At 40.4% G+C, this 26,426-nt stretch overlaps 1 pseudogene; it reads right to left on the bottom strand.

Moving 5' to 3' along the window:
• Nucleotides 1–408: 408 nt before the first annotated feature.
• The window catches only part of LOC122099818, a 52,669-nt pseudogene continuing 26,651 nt past the window's right edge, over nucleotides 409–26,426 (bottom strand).

Raw genomic sequence — 26,426 nt, forward strand, 5'->3', positions numbered from 1 at the left:
ATAAAAAAATATCTGGCTGAATTTCGTCTGGAATTATACTCTATGTGCTGAGCAATTAAGGAGAATTGTTTCAGGACATTGAGTCTTCTAATCATTAACTACTTGATCGTTCATTTACTTAGTCCTTATTTTTTTGTATAACATTTGAAAGGTTTTATAAAATCCATTAAAGATATACTTCTGAATTGGAAAACCTTTTGGAGGGAATTTACTCAAAGCACAATGATATATTTTAGGCATCTCAGTATTTAGAGCTGTGAGTATGAAATCCATGAATAGTATAACTTGTCTTTAAGGAAGTTTTTAATACATAGAGCATAACTAAGAAAAATTGTAGTTGATAGAGTAACTAAGGGAGGCCAGGACATGGCCAAGTGCCTCTATAGGAAGACAAAGCTTGGGATGTACCCTGAGGGAGAACTCTCCTGTCCTGTTCTGTCCTGTCGAGCTACTTGTCATGTATTGGGTGCCTGTACAGGGAGGGCTGGCACTGCTCTCACAGCACCATGAACATGGTCAGCTTGCCGCCATCCACGGCCAGCAGCAGAAATCAGATGAAGTGGAGCAGGGATTGGATGGAGGGTGGCCGGTGCTTGATGGATGTTGCTTCTGTGCATACATGATGAAGACCACAGACCTGGTTTTGTTTTCCAATAGAAAAACTACAGCACTACCTGAGCCACAAGTATGTCCACTTGCCATGGAAGCTGTGGGCCATGGAGTCCTCCACCAGCATGTTGGCACAGCCCTCACTGTCTGTAGAGTGTAGAAAGTAGTATCAAGATTCCCAGTAGTTCGGCTCTTTCCACAGGGTCAGGGCTCAAAATGGAAGGAGCTAAGGGTGGCCCATTTCCAGGAACCCCAACTGGAACAGTTCAGGGCTCTGGAGAAGGGGCCCATCAACTGAACACCCAAACCAGACACTACATCCATTTCTGCCTACTTCAGGGACTCCAACACCTGCATGGACAGCTCTGCTGTGCTGTTTTGCTGGCCATGAGGGAAGAACAAAAATATGCTCCTGAGCACATGAGCTCTTGGGCCTCAGAGGGCTTGCTCTGGGACATGTACCTGAAGAAGATGGTCGAGTACATTTGGTGTGCCCCATACTGGCTGCCTTTCTCCATGCAGCTTAACTTGCATGTGATTGTGGGCTTCATTGTGGGAGCCTTCCTGCTCCACCATCGCTGCTGCCAATGTGGCCCAAATAGTATAATCTTTAGAAAGACTAGGCCAAAGCCTGAGAATATTAATGCAAGGAACTGGGTACATCAAAGAAGAGGGTGGGGAAAAGGTAGACAAATGAAGAGAGGAAGGGGCAGAATGTAGTCAAGCTCATTGGGAGAAAGTGAGGGAATAGAAGATGCTGTATGAAAGGAAATGTTCTCATCTGACTTATGCAAATGAAATCCCTCTACACAACCTCTTTAAAATAACTATAATCAGCTGGGCACAGGCCACTCAGGCCTGTAATCTTAGCTACACAGGAGGCTGAGATCTGAGGATCTCAGTTCAAAGCCAGCCCGGGCAGGAAACTCCATATCACCCTTATCTCCAATAAACCACTAGAAAACAGGAAGTGGCACTCTGGCTCAAGTGGTAGAATGCTCACCTTGAGTGGAACAGCTGAGGGATAAGGCCCAATCCCAGAGTTCAAACCCCATGCCTGACAATAAATAAATAAATAAATATAAACTAAATTAATTTGCTGAAAAGGAATTCATTGTCTATACTGCAAAACTAAGAAAAATAAGGGAATGGTGGGTCAGAGGGGGGTGTGATTATTGTAGGTGTGGCACAAATCAATATGCACTGTATTCATAAACTGCTTTTGTTATATGGCAACTTCTTTGTACAACTACTGAAAGATAATTGACAAATAAAAATAATAATTGAATACATGTAAGATAAGGTACAGGAGAAAGAAATGGTTGATAGATACTTCTGATATAGAACAGGGCTTCCTATTACATTGGGACCCTATAGAAGAACTCTACTGTTTTTGTAATATTTCAGAATAAGATGAGATTCATAAAGCATAGTTCATCATGATTTTTCAAAAATAATTTAAATAGTTGTTAATAACCCAACAATACTAAATTCCTATATTATCTACATGAACAAAGGTATTATCATGGTTTGAAAGAAAAATCTATGGAAACACTTTAATTTTTGGTAAGTCGTAAAGCTTGAACTCTGGGCCTGGACACTACCCCTCAGCTCTTCAGCTCAAGGCAAGCACCTTACCACTTGAGCCACATAGCCATTTCTGGTTTTCTGGTGGTTAATTAGAAATAAGAGTCTAATGCACTTGCCTGCCCAGGCTGGCTTTGAAGCGCAATCTTCTGATCTCCGCATCTTGACTAGCTAGGATTACAGGTGAGGGCCACCGATGCCTGGCAAAAATTCTTAATTCCAATTAATAAGCAGAAACCCAGAACTTGAGGCTTTGCTTAAAAGGGGGAATACAGGTAGAAAGTGTAAAGCAAATACTAGCAGAAAGGCAAGCAGAGAATGAGAGAGAATGAGAGGGAAGGAGAGAAAAAGGGAGAGTAAGAGAGAGGGAGGGAGAGAGAGAGAAAAATGTAAAAACAAGAAGGAACCATGGGAGGAAACAGGCAAAAGAGTGTAATGAAGGTGAATATTATCAAAATATGTAGTATGAATATAGGAAAATATAATGGAGTCCATTATTTTGTACAATAATAAGACAATATATCTAAAAGAAATTCAAGTTTGAGAGCAAATTTCTCAATTTATAAGCTTTATTTAGACAGTGAGGACATATTAGCTGGTGGGGAAGATATTATTTACATTTCACTTAGGCCCCAAGCACCATCTCTGAAGATGCTCCTGTTCTATCCAGGCCAATGAAGTGGCCACTGCCAGTTTTTGCAGCAAAAAAAAAAAAAAGTGTCATTCTGAGAACCAATGAGAGATAATGGCCAGACATCTGTGGCTCAAGCTTGTAATCCAAATTACTCAGGAGCCTGAGATGTGAGGATCCAACTCAGGACAAGCAGGGAAGTCCCTGAGACACTAATCTCAAGTTAAACACTACAAATAGGAAATGGAACTGTAGTTCAAGTACAAAGGCTCCAGGACAGCACTCAGGTTCTGATTTCACCCTCAGGTCCAGAAAATACATACCTATACACAGAGATACACAGACACACAGACGCACAGACACACAGACATACAGACACACACACACACACACACACACACACACACACACACACAGAAAGTTAATTATGTATTAGAAAACTCAGTCATATGTCAACATTTAATGCTCACAAATGTTAACTCCCACTGATTTTCACATTCTCTTAAAAGGGACTATTTACTTGGCAGATTGTCCTGCATTTTATAAAAGAATTTGTAGTCATACTTCTTTGGCAGTCACTATCACAAATTAGAATGGCAGGAGAGGGGAGGGAATGGGAAACTGTGTAGCTACTTTCCTTGTGCTCCACTGATAGTCTTATGCTTCACTATTGGAAAGACATTAGCAGGAATGAGATGTGTCTAAAATAATTTAAAACCATTGAAATGGCCACTGATCATGTATAGACTGATTAAGTACAACTTGACATATAGAGTGAAAACCACAGGTTGCTCTATCAAGTGAAAAGCAATCTATATATGATATAATTGGTAACATTTGATGTATGTATTTTATACTCATGGACATAGAAGTTTGTACATGCATGGGAACGGTTCTGGCAATATATATCTGACAATGGAATTCTTTTGGGAACGGAATATATGGTTGTGCAGATGGAGTGGGGAGAAAATCTTAAATCCTAGATTAGAATTATGACATTTATATACAACCAAATCTATTTCTTTCAAAATTAAAAAAAGATGTACTAGCATATGAGATAAGAAAAATAGCACATAAATCTGTAGTAATTTTTTCTCACTTTTTGATTAGCACACATTCTTCCAAGGATTTGATTTGTATCTTTATGAGATTCATTTCCTCCATCACTCTCACACATCTACAGACTTTTCTCAAATCAATGTCAACATGCTTTGTTGTTCATTTTTTACATGTATTAAAAAACTACCTATTTTGAACATGTTTTCCCACCTTTGCCCTCTCTGTCCTTCTCACTTCCATTAAAACACACATATAATAGTTTTTCAGCATTCCTATATCTCATTTTAATTAAATTGCATAACAATATTATTTAAGAAATTTCACCATAAAATTTTATAAACTCATATTGAGTAATTTTAATCATACTGATGGCCTGACTCTCCCTTTCCCCATCTAGCTTCCTCTTCAATATTCAATGGATTTTGGTGAGATTCCTTTGTCATCATTGCCATGCACAGATGCCAAATAACATTTATTTATCCTTCCCTAATCCTACTAATTCCCTCAAAAATTTCCAAACATATAGACATATTCTATAAATGTATTTATATATGATTCTCTATGTGTTTACACGTTTATCTTTTAGATTGTGTATTTACATATTATAGAAAATGTGACCTTTATCTTTCTTAATCTGGCTTAAAATCACTCATGATAGTCTCCATTTCTATCTATTTCCCTGCAAATAAAAACATTTCACTCATCTTAATGCATGGTGTGAAGTAGAAGGGAAAGGCCTGGCTGGGCATACACAATGGAAATCTGGTTTCATGTAGTTAACATTTAATGCCAAGTGGCCAGAAAGATTACTGGTGTTAGTGCAGATGGAGGGAAGTGAGAAACCAACGGAGCCTCCAGTATGTCCAAATGTGCCTAGAGACCTCTTCACCTGGACAAAGAAGCTGGGGTGATAAGGGAAGAAATAACCAAAAAGTTTGAGCAGGGAAATGTGATAAGATAATTGGGACCCACATGCCACAGCAAAGCCAGGTAACATGAAGAATGGAGTTGACACAGACTGGGCAAAGTTTAGGTCACTGGGGTCTTTGACAAAGCCATTGAAGGCTATCAGATAATTATTGATTGAATATAAGATAGTGATAGAATACAAATATAGAGTGGAAAATTATTATTGTATTTCAGTTTCCTTGGGTACCATTGTTATATACTTTGTTTACTAAGAAATTATCATAACATTGAAAAAAGAAGATAAAATGGAAACTGGTAAATCAACTGGCTGTGAAAGTCAGGATTTCAAACATATGTTTGACTTCTAAAATCCCATACAAGTGTAACAGTCTTACAAGGGAACATGGGAAGCAGATTCTGCTTTTGTGTGTATAGAACGCACTTCTTGAAGCCCACCAAGCTTGTCACACCAAAGATTGGGTTCACAAATCCCATGAGGAGATATTGTCACTAGAATCTTCTACATAGGAGGCTCAATGCAAATTGTTCATTTTTGTATTGATCTTTTGCTAACTGACCTTAAAAAAGAAAAGTAAAGCCTAATTCTGTTACAAAGATAAAGATCTCCCAGCCAAGTGAAGCCAGGCTCATATTCTTTCTGGCTGCCTGGTGATTAGTCCATTGGTTGTACTTTCGTCCTTCTGATATAACACTTCTGTGAGGTGTTACCATGCTTTGAGAAGGCAAATCCTTGTTAGAGGCATGATTAACTTTTGAGGACAAGGATACATTGGTTAACCTTTTCTTCAGTGGCATTTTAAAGACACAATGAGAGTATTATGGTTCAAGACCATTCAAGGAAATATTTTTTAACCAAGAAACCTATCTCAATCAGTATTCGCTAGATGTAGTGGCATATATCTGTCATTCCAGTTTGTATGGGAGGCATAACTAGCAGGGCTACAGTCAACAGCCCAAGAAAACCTACAATAATCTACTTAAAATTAAGTAATATTAAAAGGTCTGTCAGTTTCGTGCTTCCCTAACAAGTGTAATTTCATATGTGGCAAATCTAGGTACACTCTTCCACAGTGAATTTATAGAATGACCCAAGCTCAGGTGTGTTCTGAATTTCCACATCTTATTTTCTCAGTAGCCCCACCCATTCCAGCACACACATGGGGCTGGGATGGGCAGCTTCCTCTGTTGCTGGTAGGGGTTGATGCTTTATGCAAGCAATAAATTAGTAAACATACAAACTCCCAAAGAGTATTCTGTTTTCTTTTCCACTCTGCTTCCATCCATCCAGTACTCTGCTGCTCTGCCTCTCCAAGGTTCAGAAAATGCTGGTCCCTCCTCCTGGACATTCTCACATTTGATCTACCTGGAAAATACCTGTTCTACTTCCACAACCCTCACAGGATTCTACCTGTATACGTTCTTTCCTGTATCACTGTACTCCAAGCCCAAGATAATAATTCATACTACTCTTTACCTTTGTCCTTCCCAACAGTCTTCTTGGCCTGCTCTGGAACGTTGTGTAATTAGGTACTATGCATACCACTACCCTTTTACATTCTTCAGTTACCTAGAGCAAGATATGCTTTCTAAAGATATCTTCCAATATAGAACAATACTTTGTAAACACTGGCCATGGTATCAAACTAAAGGCAGTTGAGTAGAAGTGTGTACTAATCCCATAACATTCCTGCTATGTGTGATGCTACACATTTGTAATCCTACCATTCAAGAAGTTGATCCGGAACATCATGAGTTCAAGATCAGCCTGGGCTACAATAGATCTCAAAAATAAAAGGACAATCCTGCTTTAGTAAAGGAATTATTTTGAGGAACAACACATCTAAATGAAAATCTAAAAGGACAAACAAGGTAACACATAGCACCCTATCAATGCTCCACAGCTTACTCACCACCCACCATGAGAGATTTCCACCAGCCAGGAATAAATCTTTCAGCACAGCACAAAACAGAAACAAAAACACCCCCAGAATAATTCTTGAAACCAATTTTCCCTTAAAAACATTTCTGATAAACAGGATGAACAACTTTTAGGCCCAGTACTACCAATAAAAAAGGAGAAAATGAAATATATAAAATTTTAAAAATTACAATTAGTGTAGTGGCACACCCCTGTAAAATAGTTACTTGGAAACCAGAATTCAGGATTGCATAGGGAACAATTATCAAGATCCCCGTCTCGGCTGAAAATGTAGCTTAGTGGTAGAATGATTGCCTAGGATGCATGAAGCCCTGGGTTTGATTCCTCAGTATCACACAAACAGTAAAAGAGGCTCAAGTGGTAGAGCTCTAACCTTGAGCAAAGGAAACTAAGGGACAGTGCTCAACCCTGACTTCAAGCCCCACAGCTGGGAAAAAAAGATCCCATTCTCAATCAATAAGTGCTTCCAGGTATGTATGAGAGGCATTCTAATACTGCGTTCTAACACAACCTAGGGAATCCATGATATTCATTCAAAAGTAACTGTTATAAACAGGGCTAGCTGTCTAACACTTGTCTAACAAGTGCAAGGAAATGAGTTTAATCTAGGTACACACGTGCTTGGGTACACACATAGAGTCCTACACAAAGATATTCGGATAATTGAATAATAGCATATGCACAGCAGTGGGTGAGAGAGGAACTCCACACCTTCTAGTAGATATGTGGACTGATCATAAAAACAAAAATATGTATATTTTCTCTTGATGTGCATATTATAAAATTATACACATGCTCATATGTGTCTATAAGTTGAATACATTAAGCAGCTATATGACTCTGTATGTTACATAAGCACTGAATAAAGGAAGAAAAGGTCCAAGGTTACCTCAGAAAAATTGCTGAGATATGCCTCTGCTCTCAATATATTTTCTGGTTAATTGGAGACAATCTTACAGACTTTTCTGCTTTAGGGAGCTTCAAACTACAATCTTCCAGGTCTCAGTCTCCTAAGTAGCTAGAGTTACAGGCATGCCAGACTAGAGATGTAGCTCAAGTGGGGAGCATCAACCTTGAAAGAAAAAGTTAAGGAAGTGAATAAGGGCTTGAATTCAGGCGCTAGTACTAGGGTATGTGAGCACACATATGCATACACATACACACTCACAGATTAACAAGTATGAAACTCTGGTCACCCAGCTATATTTGTATACTTTAAATTACCTGTAGATTGTGGTTTAATAATCTAATAATACAGAAATGATTCCTCAATCTTCTTCCTCTTTATCACATTAGGTGTCTTAATTACCTTATCAGGGTTTTTCCTTTTCTTTTTTCTCTTTGTGTGTGTGTGTGTGTGTGTGTGTGTGTATGTGTGTGTGTGTGTTATACACACACTCTGGTGTATGGATAACAATACTGAGACTTGAACTCAGTGAATTGATATGATGCTATTGCTTCTTCTCTCAAAGCTGTTCCTCTACCCCTTGAGGCACAGAACCACTTCCATCTCTTTTGGGGAGAGAAGTGTCCCACGCATTTTCTAGGCCAAGTGGGGCTCAATCAGAAGTCTTTATATCTCAGCATCATGAGTATATTTTTTTCTTATGTGCTAAAATCATCGGGTAATAGTCATACTTAAAATTTAAAAAAACCCTCTGGGACAGCAGCCAGGGCTTGATTAATGCCCTAGGACCAGCACAAAAAATAAATGCAGTTTCTTGTGATTATTTCAGTTTACTTATTGCTACCTCTAGGATTATCATCTATGTCAAGGGTATCTGGAATGTGACTCCCTCCATAGATAAGGGATCACTCTAATTCATTCAATCAATCAAAAGTAACTGTAAATCCTCCATATATTACCTGTGTAATATCAATTAAAATTGTTAATAACCAATAAATTATAAAAAGGGTAGACAAAAAATCCATTAACATCCAAGATTTAATTCATGCTATGACACTTTAGACCTCACTCAGGAGTTTTTTTTAAAACATATTTCTATCACTATTGGTATTCTATCCACTGTGAAACTGAGGAACTGAAACCATACACTGCCTAACTTAAAGGCCTACATCAAGAAACAATTAGATAGCAGACATTGATACAAGGAAGCTGTACATTGCATATTCTCATCAGTCAATTAATACTAAAAACAATGGACACAGGCCAACCTGAGCTGAAGCTGAATATTTTGTCTCAAAAACAAAAAGTGAGGGCTGAGAATGTGTCTTAGTGGCAGAGTGCTTGCCAAGCAGCCAGGAAGCCCTGAGTTTGATTCCTCAGTAAGATATAAATAGCAAAAGCTAGAAGTGGTAGAGTGCTAGCCTTAAGCAAACAACGCTCAGAACAATGCCCAAAGCCTGAATTCAAGCCCTAGGACTGGATAAAAAATGGTTAAGACAGGAAGCAGAGAGAAGAGGAATGGAATTATTTGTCTGAGCCTACATTTTCTTAGCCTTGATTAACTTTCAACTTGTGATTTATGCTTTCATTCTATTCAGTAGTCAACTAACTAGCTTCCACTGAGTCTCTGAATCTTGGGTTATTCAGAGTTAAGAATCTTAATTTTGGTGCTGTGGATTTTGGTAAATGGAAGAGCACTTGCTGGCAAGTGCCAGGCCCTGGGTTTTGTTCTCAGATTTGAAAAAAAAAAACTATTTAATCTTATTTAGTTTATGACTTACTTCACAGAAGAAATAAATGTATTCACTCATTCATGGACGCACATATTGATACATTTTCGGGCTCATTTGATAAAATTTACTATGAAAAAGCATAACAAGTCACACACTGATGGTTCATGCTTGTAATCCAAGCCACTCAGGAGGCTGAGATTTGAGGATCATGGTTTTCAGTCAGTTGGTGCAAAACCGTCTATAAGTCTCTTATCCCAACCAGTAAAAGACCAACCAGCAAAAAACTATAGCAGTGGCTCAAGCAGTAGAATGTTAGCCAAGAGCTATAAAGCTACAGGGCAGCACCCAGTCACTGAGTTCATGTCCCAGCAGAACTGGCAGAAAAAAAACGAACTCGAATTCAAAGCAGCTTTATTAGGTTCAAAATAGTTCATAATCATTGAGAATAATTTGCTATTTGGGGCCAAACAAAACAATCATTTTTCTACTAATGACACAGAATAAAACACTCCTTAATTAGTTCTAAATCATGTAGGATTTCACTATGTGGAAATGTACCTTTTCTAATGATAGCAGAAAACTTCAGTATTACTGTATATATTATATCCCAGGACTGTAAAACATATAAAATTAGATTGGTGCTCCATGGACCCAGTTTCATGATTCATAAAAGAGTATCTTCACAGTACTTAAAGTTTTTATATACTCTACACTGATCCTTTTTCCATACTGTATTATTATTGAGCACAACATAATTGTTAGTAAGCCCTGCCTTTTCATTGGAAAATTCCCAATGCTGAACTTTCTAAACTTTCCTTTCTTTTATAAAGCAAATAAAACTATGATGGTATGTGAATATCATCAGTAGAAAAGTAAGTGAATGTCACCTCTACAATGCTCTGGACCTGCTTGATCATCTCACCCAGCTGCAGTTCTGTGTTCTTTCAGGCATCCTTTCAGGCTGATTGATCTTCTTAGTGCCCAGGTTAGGGTGCCCAGTAACTTCCCTCCAGTCTCCACGGTTAGCTCGTGGTTGTTTCTTCATTGCAGAAAATAGATTTCTCTATTCTACAAAAAAATTAATGTGATTGGGTCAAGCCTCTACTGTCATAAAGATTTTATTGTACGTTAGTCCATATTTCCTCAGAGAATTCCCTAAATATTCAATTAATGGGAGGAAGGGGCTTGGAGGGAGGGAGGGAAAAGAAGACACTATACAAAAGGAAATGTATTCATTATCTGACTCATGTAATTTAATCCCTCTGTACATTCTCTTTATAATACCAATGTAGACATGGCCACCTATTCACCTAACAAAACTAATATGTTACACATATTGAGAAGACAGTATACTCCCAAATAAAGTGTACTTAAATCATGTGCAAGGCCACTCCGGCCCTTTTGCCTCTGCCACGCCTGGTCCTTTTGTCCAAGATGGGGTGCCAAGGGCACTGCCTCCTGAGTTTCAAGACCGCTGCTGTGAGGATCTGTGGGCCACAGGTCAGCATCTCCAACACCGAAGTTGCAGAATGGGGCGGGTCAGCGCAGCTTGTTATGGTCCACAATTCTGTTGCAGTGTGAAAAGGAGGAGGGCTGCACATGAGTCCTCTGGTGCCAAGCACCCTGCTAAGGCTAGAGTCCTTGGAAAGCCATACGGCAGCAGGGTGCAGCCACCAGGCTGTGAACCTCCAAGCTGGCAGTGGAGACCAGACAGCAAGGCCTCAGGGACCTGGGCACCTTGGCTCATCACACCACACCTTGCCCAGTGCCTCGACCTTGCAGCTGCTGCCTGAGGTCTGGTCTTTGGGCCCTGCCCAGCAGCTGGGAGTACCAGATGCTACTCAGCAGCCTGAGCCCCCCGCTGCCAGCTGAGCACCCAAGGACTGGATTCTCCACCAGGTCAAGCGCCTCTGGGAGACAGTCAGTGACTGTACACATGCCGACCTCATCTGGGTGGCCTGTGTGAATTTCTGGCTGCCTGCAGGATGAGCAAGAGGCCTGGCAGAAAATCCTGGCCTGCCAGCGGCTGCCCTAAGCCCCTTCGCTCAAGGTGGAGCCCATGCACCTGCGCTGCAGGGACAATGAAGGTGATGGCAGGCAAGGAGATGCAGCAGCAACACCACTGCTACCTCCATGCAGCCCACAGAGCACCCAGGGCTGCCCGCAACATCAACCCCCTGGGCTGTCTGCTCCTGAACTGAGGCTGCCCATACAAGCAGTACTCACTTTCCTCTATGTATGCCCTGTCCCTGCCCAATCCCCAGGTGTCACTGCCTCCTCTGCCACCTTTGTCCTGGACACTCAGCTGCCATAAGGGCCCCTCATAGAGTTCATAGTGGTTGAGGGCGCTTTTGCAGGACAGCCCCCAGGAAAGAGTGATAGGATACTTGAGTCTGTGGAAAAAGGTATTCCACACATATTTTGATAGAATATGAAATCAGATGAAAACAAAAATTATCAAATTTTAAAAAAGAAATTAACCAGGCATCAATGGCTCACAGCATTTATCCAAGCTCCTCAGAAGACTGAGAGCTGAGGATCAAGAGTGGAAGCCAGCTTGGGTAGGAAAATCCCTGAGATTCTTATCTCCAATTATCTACAAACAACAACAGCAGCAGCAGCAGCAGCAGCAGCAGCAAAAGCCCACAAGTAAAGCTGTGGCTCAAAATGATAAAGTGTTAGCCCTGGGCATGAAGCTCCAGGACAATGCCCAGGCCCAGAGTTCAAGCTTGATGATGATCCCCCTTCCCCAACAACAACTACAACAAAAATAACAAAAATTAAAATTAAAAAAATATTCCAGTGACATCCTCTAGACCAACTATATGTTAAACATCTTGCATAGTATCCACATGCTCACTAGGAGTGTGCTGTAATATTCTAGGACAGGGTCAACAAACATGTTTTGTAGAGTGGGCCATATGGTCTTCAATAATAAATACTCAACTCTGCCTTGCATCATGAGAACATACAAAAGTTAACGTGGAAATGGAAGGATGAGGCTAGGTTCAAATACAACTTTATTTATAAAACTGGGAGTGTCTCATGTTTGATTACAATATTCAGATTCTTGATTTTAGGTTACAAACACCAGTCCATAGCCAAGATCCAGAATATTCCAGTAGTTTGTTTCATTTATTTATATTAATTACAAAAGATGTAATAATGTAATTTTAAAAAAGAAAGCACTCAATTGCAATACAATATGTTCTATTTGATCACCTGAACTGAAAAACTCATCTACTTAGAATAGTCAATTGCTAGATTTTTCAGATTTACTAAAAATAATTTGCAAAGATCTTAAGGTAAACAAAAAAATCTAGGAAACGTTACTCTGACATATTATGAAAATATATCCCTAACTCGGTTCTACTTTTCAATAACTTAGAGCAAATTGGGGAATCCATCCAAGAGAGTGAAATTCTGAAGAAAGACTTGTCTTCTACACACTGCACTGCAGCTCCTGGATAAGAAACCAGGGATCACCAAATATCCACACTGCTTTTCACACTGTAATTCCCCCTCAACAGACTACCAGCACATAGAAGAATTTTCACCAAAACCTGAGTGCCTCACTTCTTTTGTGTATTTATATGCACTATCCTAAGGCTTGAAGTCAAAACCTTGGTTCTGTCCCAGAGCTTTTCACTGTAGGCTAGCCTTATACCTCTTCCAGCTTTCTTTGGCAGTGAATTGGAGATGAGAGTTTCACAGACTTTCCTGCCCAGGCTGACTTTGAACTGAGATCCTCAGATATCAGCTTCCAATTAAAGGTAGAATTAAAGGCATGAGCTACCAGTGCCCAATAAACTGCCCTACTTTTCTTGATTGTTTTTATTTTGTTTGAGATCAGGACTTGAATTCAATATCTGACACTTTTTCTCACTAGGTATCACTCTGCCACTTGAGCCATATATCCAGCAATCATTATTTTAAATAGCTGGAAATCATTAAATTTTCTTAATATAGTCTGTACAATTACTGTTGTTCTAAAACTCATCCTAATCAAAAAAGTCTTATTTATGGACCTTAGAGATCATCTGAGCAAATTCTCATAATATTGCTTCTAATTGCTTATCACTTTAGGAACATGATTTTTTAAATTATTGTTTTACATAGCACAGTTGTCATTAAACAAAGCAGTTTATGAATACAATATGCCTTGATCAATGCCACCACTTTCAACATTCTCATTAATCCCTCCCCTTCACACACCTTCCCTCACTCTTCTCAATTAATGGTAGGATATTTACTGGAATTCTCTCTGCATTTTCCCCCTTTCCTCCTTTTCATTCTCCAACCTTTCCTCCCTTCACCCTACTTTTGACTACTTATGACCCTATGATCCAGCTACTCTACTCCTGGGGATTTACCCAAAAGATTACAAACCAGGATATAATAAAGCTTTCAGCACAACCATGCTTAGTGAATCAGCCCAAATGCCCCTCAAGAGAGAAATGAATCAAGAAAATGATGAATATTGACCATTTGTATCTCTCATATCTCATTTTTTTTGCTGGTATCCCATTGACATTGTATAGTCTCTGTACTGCAGTGAGCAACACGTAGAAACTGAGGTAAAAGATTTTCAGTGTTATCTGCCAGCCATAGATTCCTTGATGTGAGTTCTCTGCTCACTCTCTTTGTCTGTTCATGCCTTTGAGTGCTGACTCTACAGATTCATGTGTACTATTTGCTACACAGAAAAGAGATGAACCACTTGTGCATACATATATATACATACATATATGTACATACACAACACATGCATATATGCATGCATATGGGTATATATTGAATACTTAAGTACATTTTTATCCTTTCTAGAATTGTGGAGCTAGTAAAAATCACATGCATTTTTCTTCCTTTTCAATTCTTTCAAAGCCTAAAAAACATTGTCTCTTTTGAGTAACTAATTTTAAAGAGAATGTCACCATCTGTCACGTGTCAGTGGCCTTGAAATTAAATGTTCAAATGGGACAATGGCTTTTTGGTGGGAGAGGGGAGTTTTGTATTCAGAGGGTTTTGTACTCAGAAGATCTGTGCTTGCTAGACAGGACTTAGATAGTACAACAGCTAGCAGTCAACTCCTTTTGACATACTTCTAGACATTTTGTTTATTTGAGGTCTTGAGCTTTTTACCCAGGGCTGATCCTAGATTGATTGAGACCTGGCTACCTATGTCTGCCACATAAGTAGCTAGGATTACAGATGTGAACCACTATGGCCAGCTCATTTTTTGAGATGGGTGTCGTAGCAGTTTTTTCTCTGGCCTGGCCTCAGATCATGATCCTTTTTTTTATTTCTGCTTCCCAATCAGGTGGTATTACAGATGTGGGATACTATACTTAATGCACTTGACACCTTCGTAACTAAAATTTCTTATAAAATTTCAAGCAGGATGTAAGACTTTTCAAACTCATTATATGTAACCATGAAGAATACTAAATAAGACATAATAAAGGGGTTATAATTTAGATTATTTTAGTCACAGTGATAAAAATATCTGAACACTTTTTAAAATTTTTTGGAAAGTAGTATCTTGTAGGACCAAATAATGCATCTAACTGTGATCTCAAGCATCTTTTATTTAATAGGATTCCATGTACTTGGTGCCATTGGTGGTTCATCACTCCCAGGTGTTCTACAACCTCTATCCTCTCATAGCATTTGCTTTCAAAATCATCTGTGAAGGTGTTCAGCTGAAGCAACAACTGGCTATCAAAGCCCACTGATTGCTATCCATTCTTTGTAGTGCATCTCCATTCAAAAACCCCTAAAACGCATGCCCAAGGAGCACAAACACCTATATCCTGAATGGAAAACTGTCCCATTGAGTGGATTTCCCCCTAGCAGATGCAATGCTCACAACATTAATCACTGTGAGCAGCATTTTTCTACCCTTTCCATGTCCCATAAGGATGCTGCTTGGAGTGGAGATTCTGGCCGTTACACATTTGTGAAAAGGAGGACATATGTCAAACAGATTGAAAAGTTTGAGGGTGTACAAAAATAGATGGAAGCTACAAGTCATTGGAACAAATATCAGGACCCCTCTCTGGCCAGGAGTTCCTCTGAGGGTCAGTTGGGAGAGCTTTGCAAGTTTCTAAACTACCCTGAGAGCTCATGGAAACAATATCCTGGGAAACAGAAATTATGTACTCCAGACAGACTCTTTATGCCCTTAAGGAGTGTCACAAACATACACAGCTTCTCTGTTCCTTGGGGGACTGTCAAGACTCCTAGAGAAGCTTGGATAACTCCAACTTCTATACTAATGTGAAAACTGCACAAGGCCAACCTTCTTTTTGTTGTGCTTAGTAATTGTGCACTTTTATCCAGGAAAGTTCTGGCATTTCCTATGCAGACATCTGAGGGGAGCATAAACAAGTGTTAGGTGTTTTGTTACTAAAGCTTGCATAGATTTTTTTTTGGGGGGGGGGTTAGTCATGGGGCCTGAACTCTGGGCCTGGGCGCTGTCTCTCAGCTCTTCAGCTCAAGGCTAGCATTCTACTACTTGAGCCACAGTGTCACAGCTTCTGGCTTTTATTTTTTGCTTATGTGGTGCGGAGCAATCAAACTCAGGGCCTCATGCATGCAAGGCAAGCGTTCCACCACTGAGCCACCTTCCCAGCCCAAGATAAGTTTTTTAATGTGCTGATTCTGGGGTTTGAACTCAGGGCCTCAGCACTGAGTTTCTTTTTCCCCAAGGCTACTAGTAAAATTGGAGCACAAATCTCTTGAAATTTCTGCCAAACAAACTCCATAACTAAGATCTCAAAGACAGGTAGAAATGCAAGCATTAGTCACTTAAGTATTATATCATGTACTCAAGTTAGAATGTGACAGGGAATAACAAAAATATCTATTGATACTATTATCTTTGATGATGAAGCCATTCTCCTCCTCCATTTCCTTAAAGCCTGAAAGGTCATTTAAAGTAATAACATGGCTCCTTTATCTTCAGCATTTCTAAGGGTAAGTACACTGCCCACAAACAACTAGTTTCATGTTCAATTATATACACACAAAATGAAATATCATGGAGAAAGCAACACATATATATTTGCAAAAAGATAAAATGACTTCTTCCTTATTCTCTTACTCAAAAGATCATTTGCCATGAAATAGATTGTCCTTGAAAAAATCGTGTTTAGTATGTCAGAGTTAGAGAGACAAAGACATATGTTTTCTCTCTGTGGAAGTTAGATCTAAATTATAAACATTCATGAAAAAACATATTCAGGCTCCTAGGCATACATACAAGCTGAATAAATTCTGGTATACTCATGGAAGATTGAAAGAGTTTAACTCCTTTAAACAACTCAGAGTTTAACAAACTGAATACCAGGAGGCTGAAACATGTGTTCCATATGTGGAGAGTGGGAGGAGGTCAAGGGGCAGAGGATGGTGATTGGAGGGAGAAAAGGTGGGTAACCAAACACAGTCCTAATAGTCAATGTATATCCGTGAATATAAAACCAGGTAACTTGAGAACATAGAGATGGGGTTGGGAGATATGTGGGAGAAGGATGAATGCAATGACATTGATCAAGATGCATTGTATTCAAAAAGTGACATGCTGTCAGTAAAAGTCCTTTGTAAAAGAAATTAAATAAGAAAGTCATATAAAAAGTAAGTCACACCCCATGTCTACTGGCTCAATTTTCCTCCTCCAAGTGATCTGTGAAAAGAGCTCAGCTGCTTTCAGATAATTACCTCAAGTTTCTTCAGGAGGAATTTCATTTGCACTGCAGAACTCAGAGAGTGCTCAGGCCACATCTCTGTGATTTCACCTTCCAAATCATTCATCCAGGTCATCATTTCTGTGACTCTCCACATGATGGAAATTTCTCCATTGGAAGCCGCAGCAACAGAATGATTTTCCCTTAATTTCTGCAGTTGACAAGACAGTCAGGATATCACAAAAGAGTTCTCATTTGATAAAAGGTCTTGCTACCATAATTATGCAGGTTACCCACAAACCCAACACAACATTTAACCTTAAAATACATGACCCGCCCCTCCCACACCCAGCAATGATATAAAACTTTTACATAATGTAGCACAGTACCAGATACTATGAGAAAAATGTAAATCTTATTTTGCCCTTAAGAAAGATCTCATTAGAGTTCAGTGAAGTAACTAAGACCTAGATTAAGTGATGCCACAGAAAAATAGTGTCAATAAAAATTGTTGAATTGGAAAAAAATATTTTAGAAGATTTGTCAGCTAACAATCAAATGCTGATTCAAATACCAAGATCTCCCTGTATCAGTTGAAGCACTGGTGGGCTTTGGAGAAAACATCCCTAACATCAAACCCAGAGCTTCCAACTACACAGGCTACAGCAGAAAGGGAGTCAGGGCAGAATCCTAGCCATAGCCTTCCTTTTCTTAGATTCTCTATAGCACATGCTCAGGCTAATTTGGCACCATGAATGTGTGTTCTTGCACATTGTGTACACACATAAACACAAATCCTCCCACATAATTAGGATCTCATGAGAATTTAGATGGGAGCCCACTTATCTCATATATGGACATGAGATAATGACCTATGAACTTGGTTAGACACTGACCAGGAAGATGGAGATCTGGAGGTGAAGCTGAAGAATCCCTTGAACAAGACCTCTTTGTAGCAGGTGAAGTGCTATTTGAGGAGGGTGGCAGAATCCCCAGATTCAAACCCATAACCAAGTCTATAGAGGCCAGGAAGGGACGTGGGGCAAACATCAAGCCCTAGCCTTCCTTCTCTTAGTCCCACTGTAACACATTATCAGGTAAATCTGACAACAGGTAAATGAGAACCTCTGTGTGTGTGTGTGTGTGTGTGTGTGCATGCATGCGTACACACACACACACAAACTTCACGCATGATTCTGTACACTCTGGGGGATAGGGCCCCCCTTACCTCAAAACAGGGGCTTCCTGAGGGTAGCACATCACTACAGTCAGTGTATGAAAAGTTTGGTGAAGGCAGCAGACTCAATGGCTCCAGCCCCATCGCCACTCTCAGTTGACACAATGGACGCAAGCAATCCCCAGCTATGCCTGAGAAGAAAGCCCAGGTTGTCAAACAGCCCCCACCTTCCTTCACAATGGACTCTAAAGCATACATTCATTCCTATCTGAAGCTACATGTGTACAACTGCGTAACCCTTCATCGTGCCTCAGCAACCACACCAGGGGAAGGGCAATCTTACCTCAAAATGGGGCTTCAAGGCACTTGGGCACATGTGTTCCAGCAAGATGGAGATCTGAAGAGGTCTTTGGACACCAAGTCCCTCCAGCAGTTGAGAGACCACTTGGGGGTGGGTGGCAGTGTTAATGGCTCTAGAACTACAACCACCAGTGAATGTGTGAACCCCACACTACAGGTTTTAGTAAGGTGGACTCTAATCCCCAGCCTTCCTTCTCTGGTGACTGCCACAGCCTATGTCCAGACCAACCTTGTACCACATGCATGTGCATGTGCGTGTGTATACTTAAGTGTGCATTTCATGGACATCCTTTCAACCACTCATGTTGAGAGAACAGAGGCTTGGAGAACAGGGTTGAGGGACTGAGGGCAGTGGGAGGAGGGTGGGCAAGGTGGCAGGGGAGCTGGGGAGGCTGTGGAAGGTGAGGGTGGGGAAATAGGAAGGACCGGGTAGAATGGACAGGTCCACTAAATCCACTTAACTCAAAATAGGGTCTTCCCAGGATGGATCCCACAGGGAACTGGAGCTGAGGGATGTGGGAGGATACTCACCTGAATCTTTGTTTTCCAAGAATGGTAAGTGCAGTACTGACATTAGACAAAAAAGCCTTAGCCAGGAGGTGAAGTGGGGAAGACTTACTCTAGGCCTTCCTTCTCTGGCAGCTCTCACAGACCTTGTTCAAGAAATTTGGCATCACTTCCAAGCATGCTATGGGAATGCCCTGTGCATGAGTGGATGTCCACACATGCCCTCATGCATGCATCTGTTCCCATGGGAAGATGAGTAGAACTGGGAGAAGAGAGGGGAAGAGGAGCCTGGATGAGGGATGGAGATGAAAGTTGGGATAAGGTGTGGTGGGAGGTAAGGTTGGGGTCAGAAGTGAGGGTGAAGATTGGGCTGGAAGGGGACTGAGGAGTGGAGCTAGAAGTAGTAGTAAGTTTGAGGCCCGATGTGGGGTGAGAGGTGGATCTAAGAGTGAGGGTGAGGGATGAAGCCAGAAATGAATGTGAGGAATGGGACCAGAAGTGGGGATGAGGTGTGGGACCTATGTTGGATGTGTGAATGGGACCAGAATTGGTTTTGAGGTTGGGCCTAGAAGTAGGATGAAGGGTGCATCAGAGCATGGTTGTGAGGGGTGAGGTTGGAAGTGTGGGTAGGTTGATGACAGAAGTAGGGTGAAGGGTGGATCCGATATGGTGATGGATGAGGTCAGAAATGGGGGGGTGAATAGTGGAGTCATAAGTGGGGTGTGGGTGGATACAATACTGGGAATGAGGGGTGAAGCTGTAAGTGGGGGTTGGGGTTACAGTGGGGGTGAGGAAGTGAGGTGAGTGGTGGATCCAAGAGTGGGGTGAGGGTTGAGACTAAAATGGATGTGAGGGTTGGAGCTGAAAGTAGGGGTGAGGATCTGGCCCAGAAAAGGCGGTGAGGATTTGGTCAAGTAGGGAGACAGGCCCAATTACCTGGAATCAGAGTCATCATGGGATGTCTCCAGCAGCTGGGACCACACAAGAGGTAGGTGGAGATCTGCCTCACTTGAAGCCCTAGAGTCCCGCTAGTACCACATCTCAGAAGCAGGAGATAGCAGCAGCTTCCCCACCTCCAGCCCTACAACTGTCAGCAGATGCCAGGAGACCTAGAAACCTCAAACTACAGGAGCCTCTGTCTATGGTGACTGTATTGCCAATGTGCAGGTCAGCTGGGCATCACGTACATGCATTCAGATGTACATGCACACACATCCCCTCACCTACGCATGTTGGGGTGGCCTTGGGTCCAGAGGGACAGGGTGGGGCAGGATACAAGGTAGGCGGAGGGGGAGGGAACACGGTGGGTGTGGGCCAGGCTGTGAGGAGGGGAAATCAACTGGAGGATAGTGGAGCCTAGCAAAAGGATATGGTTCCAAGAAGAGGTTTGGGCCCACTCAACTAGAAAGAGAGTTGTGTTGGGATGGCTTCCACAGTGTAAAGAAGGATCAGTGGAGGACTTGGAGGGGACTTGAGGGATGGTGGAGCTTACCTAGAATCTGGGTTGTCCAGGAACATTTCCCGGGAGAACCATTCTGGTGAGTATATTGCCTATGTTCTGGCCAAGCATTCATCTCATATAAGCATGAGCACACATTCCCACATCCATGAATGTTAAGGTGACCTGGGAGGAGGACAGAAGGGGCAAACAGAGTGGTCCTGGGGTGAGGGAAGGAATGAGGATAGGAGTAGACAAAGCAATGTTGGATAGGTGTCTTCCCAATGTAGATGAGAGGGGTCAGAAAGAGGGGTTGGGCTCACTTCACTAGAAACAAGGGTGTATGAGGATGGCTGCAGCAGGGGTACAGCGGCAGAGTGATGGGTGGGCAAGAAGAGGATGACAGGTTGTCTCCATAGTGTTGCCTTTCTATGGTGCAGCACTGGTTTGGAATGGGCATGATTAAAACTTTCATCAATTTAAAAAAAAAATAATCAATAGATTTTTAAGTTTCCAGTTTTAAATTTCCAATTTTCCATGCAGTTAGGAAGTTGAGATGATGCAAAGAAGTCTCAAAACTGTATGTCATTTAGTTCTGGTGTGTGTGGGGGGTGCCAGTCTGATGTTATTCTTCTCTAGGCCAGGACTCTAGCATTTGCCATAGTTTCACTTTCAGATCTTTTGATTATGCATTAGAGAAAAGAAATATCTCTCTTTCCTGCCTGGTCTAGTTTCAAACTACAATTCTCAGCTCTCAGGCTCTTGAATAGTCAGTATTACAGGCATTAGCCACTGCCGCCCAGCTGTGTTACCTACATTTAAATCATATGGTATGCTGAGTGTTATCCATTCATTAATTTGTGCAACAGTGCTGCCAAAAATAAATAGTAAAAAAACAAGATATTACTGAGATTTTCCTAAACCAAAAAAAAATAATAATAATGACCCATAATATGCTCAATTTAAGTGATGAATTAAAAATTATGCAGCTGTTGAACAGCAACATATATTTGGTCATTATGAGAAAAGTGATTCAAATAGCCAGAGTAATCAAGATACAGAGAATAAGCAAGGTGCATGGGGGGAAGCGTTGGTTGTGGGGATTGAATTCGGCCTGGGTGCTCTCCCCTAACACTTCTGCTTAAGGCTGGTGCTCTACCACTTGCGTCACAGGGTCACTTCTGATTTTCTGGTGGTTAATTGGAGATAAGAGTTTCACAATCTTTCCTGCTCAGGCTGGCTTTGTACCTCTATCCTCATATCTAAGGCTCCTGAATAGCTAGAATTACAAGCATTATTTCCCAGTGCTGCCCTGATGTGGTTTTTATTTATTTATTTATTTTTTATTGTGAAAATACTGTACAGAGGGGTTATAATTACATGGGCAAGATAATGAGTACATTCCTTATCAAGCATTGCAGCCTCCTCCTTTGTTTCCCCTTCCCATCCCTTCCCATCTTCCTCCTGCCCCCCCCACCCGATCCTCCCCGCTCCACCTCCCCCCCCAACCAAAGTTGTAAAGTTCGTTTTCGACATAACAACTTGTATATCTCATTGTTGCAATGGATCCACCTCTATCACTATTTAAACGATTTGTTTTCCCCTTCCCCTCCACAAATTATACCGACATCAAATACAGTGAAAGCAGGGGTTATACTGTGGGAGAAGGACATACAAAGCAACAAAGAAATAATCTTATAAGTGTGTTAGAAACAATCGCATGAAAGAAAAAATAACATGTGAATACATATCTTAGGGTTCATTTCCCTAACATCACCTTATCTGAACTTTTCTGCTTGACTCAGACATATACTAGATATTGCAAATAAGGGAAACCATGGGATCTGTTTCTTTGGGGCTGGCTTACTTCACTTAATATATTTTTTTTCCAAGTCTTTCCATTTCCTAACAAATGGAGCAATGTCATTCTTTCTGATGGAGGCATAGAATTCCATTGTGTATATATACCACATTTTCTTGGGAGGAGGATCACAAAATCCTGATGTGTTTTTTTGAGCAGTGTAAATATGTACAATTTTTAAGTTTTTAATGTAGCCCACTTCATTTAGCATCAAGTTACAGATGCTCTGATCTACTGTCTACATGGTAATCACTGAATTTTTAAATTCTGACTTCCTGAACATTTTCAGGATTTCTCTTTTGAATCATACATTTAGGTATCAGATGATTCCTATGGTCATTTTTTCATTTAAGAAAAATCATTTCTGATTTTATTTAAAGTCTAAGACTGGAACTTGAACTTGGTAATTGATTCTGTTGCTCATTAACTAGTCCGTTACCACGTGAGGTATCCATTTAACCTCTAATTTCAGGTTTTTCAAAAAACAAGAAAAGATAATAGGAGGATTGTAACTTCAAGAGCAGCCTAAGCTACATGGCAAGTCCCTGCCAAACACACACACACACACACACACACACACACACACACACACACACACACACACACACACACACACACACACACAACCAAAGAGCTGGTGAGTTTAGAGGAGGGGAAAGTGATATTAATAGCAGTGATAGCAGCATAAAAAAATTAGTGTGCGTGTGCGTGTGCGTGTGTGTGTGTGTGTGTGTGTGTGTGTGTGTGTGTGTGTGTGTGTGTGTGTGTGCGCAGATTCTAAGACTTGAAATCAGGGCCTGGGCACTGTTCCTGCAGTTTATGCTCAAGTCTAGCCCTCTACCACTTGAAGCAAACCTCCCACTCACCTTTTTGGAGGTCATTGGAGATGAATCTCATTTACTTTCTTCTCCAGGCTGAATTAGAACCTAGATCCTGAGGTCTCAGCCTTTTTTCTAAGTAGGATTAGAGGAGTGAGCCTGTAGTGGGTGTTGTATTACTGTTAAGTAATATGGTAAACATCATGCCAGTTTATACTCTTTCAAGCAGAGGTTGAGTGTTTCACACAGACCTAAGACACAACCCACTCCATATCTGATGACATCCAGATCTCATAATCTTGTGAGATAAGTTTTGTTATGCTCACTTTAACTATGAAGAATTTGAGGTCGAGAGAGTTTAGTTAACTTTGAGTCCCCAGTTTGTATATAGTGGAGCCTATATTAAAGCGCAATTGGGATTGTTTATTTCAGAAAACATTGAGCCAGAATGTGTTCTAGTCAGCATGTGTTCTAGCAAGTGCTACTCTTTGTAAGTACTATTTTCTGCCTGATGGATGAACTTTCTCCTGTATGTATGACTTATTCCTCACTCCTTAACTTTGTACCACTCTCATAAGCTAGGTAAAGTACAAGTGATGAGAAGAGCCATTTTTGAACAGGAAACTGATAATGGGGTTTGAGCTTGGTATCACATACATATGATTTTCTTTCATTTGATTCATGCCTCCAGTATTATATTTGTCTGATTTTCTTCTGTATTTTTATTATAAATGTGATTTATACAGAGACTGTAATCATATAATTCAGGTAATGGATATATTTCTTTTTTAATTTTTATTTATTTTTTATTGTGAAAATACTGTACAGAGGGGTGACAACTACATGGGCAAGATAATGAGTACATTTCTTATCAAGCATTGTAGTCTCCTCCGTTGTTTCCCCTTCCCATCCCTTTCCAGCCTCCCCCTACCCGCCCCTCCCAATCTTCCCCCCGCCCCCACCAAAGTTGTAAAGTTCGTTTTGGACATGACAACTTGTATTTGCATTGTTGCAACGGGTCCACCTGTATCCTTATTTAAACGACTTGTATTTACCCTTCCCCTCCACAAATTATACCGACATCAAATACAGTGAAAGCAGGGTTATATTGTTGGGGAAGGACATACAAAGCAACAAGGAAATAACCTTATAAATGCCTTAGAAACAAATGCATGAAAGAAAAAAAAACATTTGAATACATATCTTAGGGTTCATTTTCCTAGCATCACCTTATCTGACCTGTTCAGCTTGACTCATACTATACTAGATATTGCAAATAAGGAAAACCATGGGACCTATGTTTCTTGTGGCTTGGCTTACTTCACTTAATATAATTTTTTCCAAGTCTTTCCATTTCCTAACAAATAGGGCAATGTCATTCTTTCTGATGGAGGCATAGAATTCCATTGTGTATATATACCACATTTTCTTGATCCATTCATCTACTGAGGGGCATCTGGGTTGGTTCCAGATCTTAGCTATAGTAAATAATGCTGCAATAAACATAGTTGTGCTGGTACCTTTAGTGTGGTCTTGTTTGTAAACATTTGGGTAAATGTCCAAAAGTAGTATTGCTGGGTCATAGGGGAGCGCTATGTGGAGTCTTTCCAAAGTGGTTGAACATGTTTACACTCCAAGCAACAGTGCAGTAACGTTCCCTTCTGTCCACATCAACTCCAGCATCTGTTGTTATTAGAGTTCTTGATTTTTGCCGTTCTAACTGGGGTGAGGTGGTATCTTAATGTTGTTTTGATTTGCATTTCTTTTATGGCTAGGGAGGTTGAGCATTTCTTCACGTATCTATTGGCCATTCTTTCTTCTTCAGAGAAGTTTCTCTTTAAGGCTTTAGCCCACTTATTTCTTGGGCAGTTGTTTCTTTGAGGATTTGTTGTTGGTGACTTTAATTTTTTGAGTTCCAAGTATATTTTAGATATGAGACACGAGTCCATTGTATGGCTGGTGAAGATCTTCTCCCAATCTGTGGGCTTTCTATTGATTTTGCTAGCTATGTCCTTTGCCATGCAGAAGCTCTGCAACTTCATGCAATCCCATTTGTCCAACCTTTTTTTGATTTGTTGTGGTTCCGTGTCTCAATTAAGAAAATTTCAGCCTGAGCCAAGGAGACCTAGGGTTTCTCCTATTCCATCCTTAAATGTTTGCAGAGTGTCTGCTTTGACTCCGAGGACTTTGATCCATTTGGAGTTGATTGTGGTGCAGGGTGATAAATATGGATCTAGCTTTAGTTTTCTACAAGTAGTTAACCTATTTTGCCAGCATCATTTACTGAAGAGGCTGTCTTTCTTCCATTCTATATTTTTATCACCCTTATCGAAGATTAGATGGCTATAAGTCTGCAGGTTCATTTCTGGGTTTTCAATTCTATTACATTTTTCCTGAGGTCTGTTCTTATGCCAGTACCAAGCTGTTTTCATTCCTATGGATTTACAGTAGAGTTTGAAATTTGGTATTGATATTCCTCGAGCAGTGTTCTTTCCATTGAGGAGTGTTTTTGCTATTCAGAGACTTTTATTGTTCCATATGAATTTTTGGATTGCCCTTCTAGTTCCATGAAGAACTAGGTTGGAAATTTGATACGTATCACATTGAATTTGTAGATAGTGCTAGGAATTATTGTTATTTTCACGATGTTGATCTTTCCAATCCAGGACCATGGGAGTTTTTCCCATTTTCTAAGTTCTGTTTTGATATCCTTTTTCAAGTCTTTAAAGTTTTCATCATAGAGGTCCTTCACTTCTTTGGTTATGTTAATTCCTAGGTATTTTATTTTTTGTGCGGCAATTGCAAATGGAGTTGCTTTCCTAATTTGAGTCCCACTTTTCTCATTGTTGGCATACAGAAAAGCCATTGATTTTGAGGGGTTAATTTTATACCCTGCTATTGTGGCAAAGTTTTGAACCAGCTTGAGGAGTCTATGGGATTCTTTAAGTACAAGATGATGTCATCTGCAAAGAGGGAGTGTTTTACTTCTTCTTTCCCTATTTGGATCCCCTTTATGTTTCATCTGTTCTTACTGCTGTAGCTAGGCATTGTAATACTAGATTGAAGAGAAGAGGGGAGAGTTGACATCCTTATCTTGTTCCTGAGTTAAGAGGAAATCCCTTTAGTTTTTCACCATTAAGTATAATGCTGGCTGTAAGTTTGTCATATACAGCCTTTATTGTATT

The sequence above is a fragment of the Dipodomys spectabilis genome, unplaced genomic scaffold, assembly GCF_019054845.1.
Source record: "Dipodomys spectabilis isolate Male_0828 unplaced genomic scaffold, ASM1905484v1 ptg000537l, whole genome shotgun sequence".
Lineage (NCBI taxonomy): Eukaryota > Metazoa > Chordata > Mammalia > Rodentia > Heteromyidae > Dipodomys > Dipodomys spectabilis.